Source organism: Syzygium oleosum, unplaced genomic scaffold (assembly GCF_021117445.2).
Source record: "Syzygium oleosum isolate NSW1041296 unplaced genomic scaffold, Sole_v2.1 Sole_v2.17, whole genome shotgun sequence".
NCBI lineage: Eukaryota > Viridiplantae > Streptophyta > Magnoliopsida > Myrtales > Myrtaceae > Syzygium > Syzygium oleosum.
The window spans coordinates 4,258,186-4,268,030 of record NW_026607501.1 but is presented as its reverse complement, the minus strand read 5'-3'; the positions used below and the strand labels follow the sequence as shown (position 1 = coordinate 4,268,030).

The 9,845-nt window shown below is 38.6% G+C and overlaps 1 pseudogene; it reads right to left on the bottom strand.

Annotated features, from left to right (window-relative positions):
• Positions 1 to 597: 597 nt before the first annotated feature.
• LOC115676555 (protein PLANT CADMIUM RESISTANCE 3-like) lies at positions 598 to 2,937 on the bottom strand (annotated as a pseudogene).
• Between the last annotated feature and the right edge of the window lie 6,908 nt (positions 2,938 to 9,845).

The window sequence follows — 9,845 nt, the reverse complement described above, 5'->3', positions numbered from 1 at the left end:
CTTATAGACTCGCGCTTTTTTCAACCCTATTTTACTGGAGACACCCCCCACTGCCTTGAATTGGTAACCTAAAGGAAAAAAAGTCATACAAATAAAGGTTGGTACGCTAATATAAGAGTAGATAAATTTAAAGCATTTATAAAAAAAGGTAAATAAAAATTGGTAAACGATAACAAAAGCTGGTAAATTAAAAAAATAAATAAAAATTGGTAAGTAACTCAGATGAGAGTTGATAACTCAAGAATTAGTTGCTAATTTAATCGAAAAAAGTTAGTAAGTCATTCAAATTAAGATTGATAAATGGATATGGAAGTTGGTAATTTAAGGTATTGGTAAGAAAGACAAATAAAAATTAATGAAAGATAGAAAAAGAGTTGACAATTTGTGAACTGCCAAAAAGATTTAGTAATTTCATAAAGTTGTCAATGAATTACCACCAATTACCGGAAAATCAAATGACTGGTAACTATTTCTAATCAACAGCTTCTTAACATTGATCAACACTTTCAGAATTCTACTAACACGGCAAAAAAAATATCCTTTAGTTTGTAACAGAAGAGTAGTGTGACGGCGAAAGTATTGGTTACAATTGAATAGTCGGCAAGAAAAAGGGAATACATAACATAAGCTTAATTTGTCGTCATACGTATATCCCTCTTCAAATTAACACATCCAATTCCAATGTCCAATCTAACAAATCAGAACAACAAGGGTGATGCAACTAAAATTGCGAACAAGTGGGCCATGAAACAAATTACTAGAGACATTCAATCATGTTTTGGGCAAAAATAGGAAAAGCGAATAAAGTAGGCGACTCTTTCGACTTCTGATCAACTATCGCTAGCTCTCGCGAAGCTCACATTTGCGCCAAATGCACATGGACAATCTCTGGATCAGATGGACCCCGAAAAGCAAAGTTAACGACCCATGCCCTGCATCATCGGAGGCATCGTCGCCGCACCTTGGTTCATCTTCTCGGCATTGGCCACCCAACCTTTATCACATCATGAATCACGGAAAAGGAAAAACTTAAGACAATGCATTGATCATCTACAGTAGCTAAGACAGAAAAGATTGAACATAACTTCAGTTTGTTGCCGGAAGCTAAAGAGAGAAAGAAATCGGCCATCTTCAACCAAAATAGATCTCGTGCAACGTTAATTTTTACGTGCAGAGACTGCTTGTAATGATTTGCTACTAAGGGGGCGTTTGGCAAGTTGCCAAATAGTGAAAATTTCTGATCTTTTGTTCCTAGAATCAGTTTGCAAACAGAAATCCATTTGTTAAAATTTTTGTGCCTGGGCATAAATTTGCAAAAAATTGTTCTCAGAATTAGTTTTGGAACAGAATTAAGAAGAAAAAAAAGTAACTTCTTGATTCTGGAACAATTTTTCCATTTCCGATTCTTCTTGGTTTTCTTCTTCCTTTTTGGTTTGTTGTTCTTCTTCTTCCCGTTTTGCCGCCGGCGAGGGCCGCTCGGGCCGCGACAGCGAGGCCTCGTCCAGCCATGGCGAGGCCGACCTCGCCGTCGCCGGGGGTAGCGACAATGAGGTCGGCCTCGCCATGGCCGGGCGAGGCTCGACCTCGCCCAGATCTGGCGAGGCCGACCTCGCCATCGCGACTGGCGAGGGCGGCGGTGAGGGCCGCAATGCCCTTGCGGTCCCTAGCCTATGGCCAGTCGCCGGCAGGAAAAAAAAAAGAAAGAAATATTAAAAAATTCAAAATATTATTAATAAAAAGAAATTTTGTGTAGTTATCAAACGCATTTCTATTCTTTTTCTATTCTAAGAATAGAAATTTTGGGTAGTTACCAAATGCCTTCAAATGTTTAGAAATTATTTTCGGGCACAGAATCATTGTCATGCGCATCTTAAAAAGACGGAAAATGAGATCAACTCATATTGAGTATGCTGTTCAGCATTGTGAGACGTGTAGCAATAACAAATAGAACATCTTCTTCACCAACATTAGCTTGGTCAATCAAATATGGTACGTTATAAACACGCAGACGATCGCGGCTTTATTTCCAAGAAGTTTTACCTATGGAAGGGTCAAATCCACGGTTGTTGAGCTCCCTGTATTCTTGGCAAAGAGCACAGTGGATGCAGCACCAGTGCACAAGGCAATCAGCGCACGGATCTTCTGGTAACGAGTGTAGACCCCTTAATTGTGTCCGTTAACTGCACGTATACAGGCATGCGACGCCCATATGGGCGAGCAAGTAGTATATGAGCCCGCCCACGAAACAAGCTGCAGATATATTGTTTTCATACACGTACGTTCTCATTAGGCTTGAGGAACACTTTAATCGACTATGTTGGTACGACTGATCATGATTATGTAGAGAAGAAGAACAGATAAATATGGTGTGTTTAAAACTTAAATATGCACTTACAAGTGGCTCCTCTGTCTATGATTTCTGCGTTCTGGCCGAAGGTGATGCAGGGACAGCAACAAGTGATGACGCCTTCGTCAACGAATATAGAAATTAATTAGTTCATAAGGTGAAATTTTAGATGTTAAATAAAAGGATGGATTGTTTATGTCGTGTAATAGAACTAGGAAGTTTCATCAAAAGGATGATATATTAATACTTGGCTCGTCATAATTTTGAAAGCAGACTACATGTACGAAGGCAGAAAGCACTCACAGTTGGAGGGATTCTCGAAGCAATCGCAGAGACCAGTTGTCCACTGCCCGGGGACGGCCCCCGCTGGAGGGTATTGGGCCATCGGCATCGGCTTTTACATCATTGGTGGTGGAGGCGCTTTTTGGTCGTAGCCACTCAGGTTATTCGTGCCCATCTTCGGGTCTCAAAACTGTCTCTGCCTGAAAAAGAGTAGACGATCGAGAAGAGAGAACAGGAGAGACGGTCCTACGTATACCATTGTGGTTTTTACAGTCGTTTTATAAGCAGAGGGCTAGTTTAGCTCCTCGGAATTCTCCATGATCGATGAAGGAAATGTTAATAAATCAAGTCCATTGGTTTCTCCTCGATAAAAGTCTTCCAGAAACAGCTGGATATGGTGGCTATCTTATCAACAGGTGTGTGTGGGCTGTCAACAATGCACGGACCGACCCAGTTTTTTCGGGTATTTTTAGGCCGGGTATTTCATGTTCGGGTAATAGTTTAACATACTGGTATCTTAATGGTTTCTGTTAAGGCTAATAATACAACTTAGACGATATTGTAAAACTTTCGCGGAATATCAAATAATCAGCACACAAGATCTTGTCAGATGCAAGTCAGCGTGTGTGATGCTAGTGCGTAAATAGAGTGAGATAAACAAATCATACACCGATATATAGTAGTTCGGCTTTATATCCAAACCTACATCCACTCTCCAACTAACAGACTTAACAATGGCCGGATTCCATTAGTAATCAGTAATGCAAGTTACAACTGGCAAATGATGTTCCTTTCACACGATATATCACACTATTAAGGCACAATCACTGCACTTACACTTGTACATTTGACTATCAGCTAATACACTGCTAAACCAATAGATAGAGAAATACGGAACACGGTCATAGACAATTTCTAGCTTAGATTATAGCAATGGTATTCAGTGTGTCCAACTCTCTTTTCAGTTTCGTTGCTCCTTATATACTGAAGTCTTCAAGCTATCCGTTGGAGACCTTCAAAGACGGCCAGCTAGTCGTTGGAGATCTTTGATGGAATCGGAACTGTTCCTACAATCACTTCCTTTGATTGTCACGGGTTTCCTAAAATGGAGTCCGCTGCCATTATCTTGAAGTAGAAAAATTGTTAGCTGCTTTTCTGATTTCTTTCCCGATTTTCCAACTATAGAGTCCAATTCCACAACGGCTATTTTCTGTACCATCAATGGTCATCTTCCAACATATATCTCACCATCATCAGAACCAATGCATTACCATCACGATCTGATGCACACAATCAATGTGCAAATTGTGAGCGATCTGGTTGACGATCATTAGTGACGATACCAATCAAATGACATGTGACAACAGGACCAATGATCTTTCCACCTTTATTAGTACCTAAAAACTTGTAAGAACATTAGCTCGATTGGTTCTTCCAAACTACCATGAGATACCACATACATTAGTACTTGTTCTCCTAATTGTCAAAACCTAGTTTCTCGTCTCTATTGATACAAGGAATCATTGATAATTCATTAACCAATTTTACCATCTGCACTCGTCATAGTAAACACTAGTACTAAAGACAGTTTTGGAATCATCAAAATTCCATAGGGATGTTTTCCCAACAGTTTTGGTTCGGATCTATAACTTGAACCGAACCGTATCATACTTCAATGAGCTCTCGTCCGCTCTCCTTCTCTAGAACATGAAATTGCCCATCCTCCTTGTCAACTCTGCCACCGTCGACTCCGTCCTCCTCGTCGGCTCTGCTGCCATCGATTCCGTCCTCCTCATCAACTCCATCCTCCTTGTCGAATCCATCGCCTTCGAATCCGCCGATGTCTTCGTTGTCACCCCAAAGGAAAATCCAGTCCGACGAGCTCGGCACCTCTTCCGGGAGAACACTCCGTTGCCTACGGCTCAGTTGCCTTCTAAGTTGATTTTGGATCTTGGTTTTTGTTGGTTTTTCTTGCTTTTCTGTTACTTTTCTTATTTTCGTTGCACAGTAATCATGTTATTGGTTATTGCAATTATTATAGTTACAATGCATTGAATCTGGGTTATGCAAGGCTAAAGCATCTAGATTAGTATGATTGTTCTATCATTTCAGTCTATAGGATACTTCCAACTTTAGTTGTTCTGATGATGCTGTCATGTGAGAGTTCAGTTTGGAATTTGAGATTCCATTGGTTAAAGCCGTTTGGCAAGTAACTATACAAGAATTATAACATAAAAAAGCACAACAATTTCTGGCATGTAAAAGAGAGAATTGTTGAGAATTTATTTTTAGTGATTGCTGTCTTCTTCAATTGCTTCTTGCAGGTTGACCTTAGTTGAGCAAAGGTTGATTGTTTGCTTTATTTCTTCCCCTTTCTTGTGGTCTTGGCAAGAAATATTTTTTTTGGATAAGGGCACCGGAAATTCTAAAACTAGTCACGAAAGTGCAATTAAGTCCTAAAACTTACAAAAAGTGCAATCAAGTCCTAAAATTTATCAAATTGGTGCAATCGAGTCCTTCCTTTAACTCCGTCCAACTTGGCTAACTGATAATGTTGACGTGACTTTTTTATTATTTTCTCTCTCCTAAATGGTGATGACGTTGCTAAAACATGAAACATAAGGATCATTTTAGTCCAAATCCGATTTTTAATACAAATTTTATTTAAATTAAATTAAAAATAATCTTTTTTTTAAAGGAATTAGACAGTACTCCGGCGAGGGTGAGGGAGTGGTCAGCGGGGGTCACCGGGCTCCACCAGCCCTAGGCCAAAACTGGGCCTAGTGGTGGCCCTCGCTTACGGTTGGCGGAGGTCACTGACCCACCGACCATTCCCCCACCATCGCCGACCCTTCTCGGTGATGGTGGGGCGACAGTGGCGAGGGCTGCAAAGCGCTCGCCACTTGGTTTCCAACAACATTTCTTTTGTTTTTTAAATTTAGTTTATTTTTTAATTTAATTAAATAAATTTTGTTTAAAAATCAAATTTGGACAAAAATAACGTCGTTTAACCACGTCATCGCCACGTAGGATAGAGAAAATAATAATAATAAATCATTATTTTCCATTAGCCAAGTTGGGTGGAGTAAAAAGACTTGATTGCACCAATCTGATAAGTTTTAGGATTTGATTGCACTTTTTGCAAATATTAAGACTTAATTGCACTTTTAAGACAAGTTTTAAAACTTTTAATGCACTTATCTCTTTTTGGCCAAGGAAGGCTTGTGTTGTGGTGTTGGAGTTGCGAGTGTGTTGTGTAATGAGTGAAATTTGCTTGAAATGGTTGAAGGAAACGAGTTTGCTCTAGTGAATCGGGGTGCTTGATGTCATTCTTTACATTTTCAGTTGTCATCACGCCAAAGACTAGATTTTTAGCCTTTTTCTTTTTTGCTGATCTTTCTTATGCTTAAAGAAGGAAATTTTGGGGCGAGCAAAATCGGAAACCAGAGCAACATTAGCAAGATCTGTCTCTTGGAGTTCGGTTGATTGGCAGCTAATATACACCTGGAAATGAAGCCATATTTGCCTGTTAGGGTATATTGTATCTTCTGTTTCTGTTGGATGTTTAATTGGATAACTTAAAATGATTCCTGCCGTGCTTTTTCTTTGTTCCCTGCTTTTGAGATTCATTGGCTGTTACAAGTTCGCTAACCGGCCGCTGTTAGAAGTACGCTAAACCGGGTAAAGTGATTGTCCATTGGATCATAATCACTTTCTGATCTTGGTTAGTCCTTGGTTTACACGGTCAGGTATCTGGATTCTTGCAAGAGCCATCAGACGCAACCCGATGCTGAAGTCGCATGGCGGTTTTAAAAGGTCCTGACTTTGAATCGTGATGTAATGGGATTCCTTTATGATTTGTCTAAAGACTGATAAATTCATATGGAAGTTGGTAATGTAAGGCATTGGTAAGAAAGACAAACAAAAATTAATGAAAGATTAAAAAAATAGTTGACAATTTTTGAACGCACAAAAAGATTTAGTAATTTTATAAAGGGTTAATAGCACGAAAAACCCCAAACAGGTAAATCTATGACAAATTTACCCCAAACTAATTTTTTTATCACATAAAACTCCAAACCGGTATAACTGTGACAAATTTACCCTCTGTAAGTTTCCGTTAAATTTTACCATTAAATTACTGAGTTGGATGACACATGACAGTTAACGGGTATACCGGTTTGGGGTTTTATCCTCCGTTAGTCACAGATATATAAGTTTGTGATTTTTCGTGGTATTAATCCAATTTTAATGGAAACTAATGGAGGTAAATTTGTCATAAAGGTACCAGTTTGGGATTTTTTGTGGTCAAAAATTAGTTTAGGGTAAATTTATCAAATGCGTACCAGTTTGGGGTTTTTCGTGAGTTAAAAAATTAATTTGTGGTAAATTTGTCACAGGCGTACCAGATTGGAGTCTTTTATGGTATTAACCTTTTTATAAAACTGTCAATATATTACTATCAAATTACCGAAAAATCAAGTGATTGGTAACTTTTTTTTTTATCAACGGCTTTTTAACATACCAACTTTTGAAGAATTCTACTGATACGGCAAAAAAATAGCCTTTAGTTTGGAACAGAAGAGTAGTGTGAAGGCAAAAGTATTAGTTACACTTGAATAGTTGGCAAGAAAAAAGAATGCATGACATAAGCTTAATTTGTACGCATACGTATGTCCCTCTTCAAATTAACACAACCAATTCCAATATCCAATCTAACAAATCAGAACAACAAGGGTGATGCAACTAAAATTGCGAACAAGTGCGCCATGAAACAAATTACTAGAGACATTCAACCATGTTTTGGGCAAAAATAGGAAAAGCGAATATCAGTAGGCGACTCTTTCGACTCATGATCGACTATCGTAAGCTCTCGCGAAGCTCACATTTGCGCCAAATGCACACAGACAATCTCTGGATTAGATGGACCCCGAAAAGCAAAGTTAACGACCCATGCCCTACATCATCGGAGGCATCGTCGCGGCACCTTGGTTCATCTTCTCGGCATTGGCCACCCAACCTTTATAACATCATGAATCACGGAAAGGAAAAACTTAAGTCAATACATTGATCATCTACATTAGCTAACACAGAAAAGATGGAACATAACTGCAGTTTGTTGCCGGAAGCTAAAAAGAGAAAGAAATCGACCATCTTCAACCAAGATAGTTCTCGCGCAACGTTGATTTGTTGAGCATCAGAGGCGCGGCAACAATATTGATTTGATGAAAGGAATTTTTGAAGGTGAAACAATTGCAATTCGCGTCTTTCTATTGCATGTCTCACTTACAAGAGAAATAGACTATATATAGACCATAGTTTGATTCGAAATAGAAAACCTCTTTCTAGGAAACCTATTCTAATTAGGAAACCTACTCAAAATAGGAAATCTAATTGATTTAAGAAACTTTCCTAAAATATAACTAGAAACAATATCTCACAATATCTATCAAAATATGGAAATACGAACAGACTCAAAAAGGAAACAAGTACTAACAAATTTGGTTTAATTTCTAACACTCCCCCCTAAACCAAATTCTCTTCCATCGATCATTCCAAGCAGGCTCTTGAACTTTCGAAAAGTATTGATCTTGAGAGGTTTAGTAAAAATATCTGCTACTTGATCTCCAGTCTTCACATGCAATACTTCAACTTCATTCTCTTTAACCTGTTCTCGGATGAAGTGATATCGAACATCGATATGTTTACTTCGTTCATGAAAAACTGGATTTTTCGCCAAAGCAATAGTAGAAACATTATCAACAAAAATTTCCGTTGTTTTCTTCTGCTCCATAAGAATATCTTTGAGTAGTCTTCTCAACCATATTGCATGACAAACGCATGAAGATGTAGCTACATATTCAGCTTCACATGTCGACAGAGTAACACTTGATTGCTTCTTTGATGACCACGTGAAAGCAGTGTCGCACAAGAAAAATACAAATCCCGTGGTGCTTTTTCGATCGTCGATATCTCCACCATAATCACTATCCGAATAAGCTCTAAGTTTGAAAGATTTAGAGCAATAATAGTGTAAACCATGAGAAATAGTACCTTTGATGTACCGAAGTATTCTCTTTGCAGCTTTAAGATGAGATGATTTCGGCTTCTCCATGTATCGACTAACAATTTCAACACTATACATAATATCCGGTCTCGTGCATGTCAAGTATCTCAAACTTCCAATCAAGCTTCTATAATATGTCGAATCAACATCGGCACCATCATCAAACTTCGAAAGCTTGGTTCCACACTCCATCGGTGTATTGACCGGCATACAATTCTTCATGTTGAATTTTTCAAGGATATTTTCTGCATATCCTTTTTGAGAAATAAAAATCCCATCGGCACTTTGCTTCACTTCGATACCAAGGAAATAACTCATGAGACCATTATCGGTCATCTCAAATTCTTTCACCATCGATGCCTTAAAAGCACCAATCATCGCCGAATTATTTCCTGTAAAAACAAGATCATCAACATATAAACAGACGAGTAGAATATCACCTTTTTCTTGCTTCAAATAGAGTGCATGCTCGTACGGATATTGAGAGAATCCATTCGCCTTGAAATATGCATCAATTCTGGAATTCCATGCTCTCAGTGCTTGTTTAAGCCCATATAGAGCTTTTTTCAATCTTAGCACTTTGCCTTCATAACCTTTCACAACAAACCCCTCTGGTTGTTCGACATAAATTTCTTCTTCAAGGATGCCATTCAAGAATGCTGATTTGACATCCATTTGATAAATCCACCAATTATTTTGAGCAGCAATGGAAATAATCAATCTAATCGTTTCCATGCGGATGATAGGGGCAAAAACTTCATCATAGTCGATTCCGGCTTTTTGCTTTTACCCCTTCGCTACTAATCTAGTTTTGTACCTTGTCACTTCACCTTTCTCATTCTTCTTGGCCTTGTACACCCATTTAACACCAATTGATTTCTTGTCCTTCAGAAGATTAGCAAGCTCCCATGTTTGATTTTTCTCGATGGCTTCAATTTATTCGTTCATGATTTTCCTCCACTTTTCTTCTTTGGCCGTATCATCATAAGCAAGTGGTTCATAATCTGCAAGAAGACATATAAGATGAAGCTCTTCGGTAGCTTTGTAAATTTTAGACAATCTTCTCGATCTTGGCACTAGCGGTTCATCGACACTATTTGAAGAGGATGGTGTTGATGAACTTGAATAAGATGTTGGAGAAGAAGGTGA